This window comes from Syngnathoides biaculeatus, chromosome 14 (assembly GCF_019802595.1).
Source record: "Syngnathoides biaculeatus isolate LvHL_M chromosome 14, ASM1980259v1, whole genome shotgun sequence".
In the NCBI taxonomy this organism is placed as follows: domain Eukaryota; kingdom Metazoa; phylum Chordata; class Actinopteri; order Syngnathiformes; family Syngnathidae; genus Syngnathoides; species Syngnathoides biaculeatus.
The window spans coordinates 6991412-6993428 of NC_084653.1; the positions used below are offsets into that span (position 1 = coordinate 6991412).

Genomic DNA, 2017 nt, shown 5'->3' on the forward strand with positions numbered 1-2017 from the left:
CGCCCCACTTTACATTGCATGGCAATGTTGTGGTATCATTTTGACAACACTGCATTTCTGTCCTCCCAAAAAAACAAAACACAACCTGCTTGCTTTTGCAGAGCATCGATCGTTGACAAGCCTGTCACATTAACATGGCTTTGGTAGAATGTTGATGGATCAAAAATCCCGAAGAGTATGGTTTAGTATGTCTTTGTGGGGCAATTGGCTAGTGTGTTCGGCTGTTAATCGACAGGGACGTGCCCATCCATATTAAGAACTTACAGGACTTTCTCTGTTCTGCTACAAACAAACTGTATGCTGAGTTTGTAAACTAACTTTTGTAGAATGTAGTTAGATCACAAACCCAAAGAGGAGGCTTCATTATGTTGCTGTGGCACAATTGATTGGCGCATTCAGCTGGTAATCAAAAGGTTGTTGGTTTGAGCCCACCCAGGGACGTCTCTTCAATATTACAAGAGACTAACTCTATACTTCTACAAAGTCATTAATTGCCCCACTTTACAGATGTCAATATTGTAGCATCATTTGACAACACTGCATTTCTTTCCTCCCAAAAAACCAACACAACTCTCACCTTTTTCAGAACATTGGTCATTCACAAGCCTTTTTATTTACTGCTTTTTGTAGGATGTTGGTACATCAAAAACCCCGAACAGGATGGTTTATTATGTTGCTGTGGCACAATTGGTTAGCACATTCGGGTGTTCAGTGAGAGCCCAGTGGTTTGACCCCATCCAGGAACATCGACGTAATTTAACAACACAACTAGTTCTGTATTTCTATAAATTCTTTACAGATTACACTTTATGCCAATGTTGTCATATCATTTTAACAATACTACATTTCTGTCCTCCAACAAAAATCAACACAACCTCCTACCTTTTGCAGAACATTGGTTGTTGATAAGACTGTCGGATTAAACTGGCTTTTGTGAAAGTGTTGGTAGATCAAAAACTGCAAAGAGTAAAGTTCACCACATTTCTGTGGTGCAATCGATTAGCTCATTCAGCTGTTCACTAGAAGGGTGGTGGTTTGAGCCCACCTAGGTATGTCTCCACAACCTTCCAACAGGACATACTCTATACTTCTACACGTTCATGAGTTGTCTGACTTTACGGATGACGCTGTATGACAATGTTTTGACAAGACTGCATTTTTGTCGTCCCTAAAAATCAATACAACCTCCTTCCATTTGCAGAACATTGGTCATTCGTAAGCCTATTAGTGTGTACCTGGCTTTTCTAGGATGTTGATAGATCTAACACTCTGAAGCGTAGGGTAAAGCATGTCTCTGTGGTGCAGTTGGTTAGCACGTTTGGCTGTTAACCAAGAGGCTGGTGGTTTGAGCCCACCCAGGGATGACTTCATAGTTAAACAACATGACTTGTTCTGTACTTCTAAAGTTAATGAATTGTCAGACTTTACAATTGTACTTTATGCCAGTGATCTCATATCATTTTGACAATAATGCATTTCTGTCCCCCCAAAAAAATCAACACAACCTTCCACCGTTTACAGAACATCAGTTGTTGACAAGCCCGTGGTTTTAACCTGGCCTTTGTAGAATTTCAGGTTTTCACTGTATTCCAATGTTGTGAGAGCTGTCTACAGCACTATGTTTCGGTTTAAAAATAGTAAAACTATAAATATCAACGTAATCACCTGGCTTTTCCAGGACATTGGTAACTTTCCTCTGAAATACGATCAACCAATCAGTGGGGTTTTTAGGACCTTGGTGCCTCAAAAACTCTGAAGAGTAGAGAACATGTGTTTCTGTGGCATAATTGGTTAGCGCATTCTTACTGTGAAGCATGGGGGTGGTAGAATCATGCTTTGGGGGTGTTTTTCTGCACATGGGACAGGACGACTGCACTGTATTAAGGAGAGGATGACCATGGCCATGTATTGTGAGATTTTGGGGAACAACCCCTTTCCCTCAGTCAGAGCATTAAAGATGGGTCGTGGATGGGTCTTTCATGACAATAACACGAAGCACACAGCCAGGAAAACCAAG

General features: G+C 41.0%; 1 non-coding gene across 1 annotated transcript; it reads left to right on the plus strand.

The window, feature by feature from the left end:
• Positions 1-1290: 1290 nt before the first annotated feature.
• trnan-guu (transfer RNA asparagine (anticodon GUU)) lies at positions 1291-1364 on the plus strand. Its single transcript has one exon. It is a non-coding gene; the product is annotated as a tRNA-Asn (tRNA).
• The last annotated feature ends 653 nt before the right edge of the window (positions 1365-2017 follow it).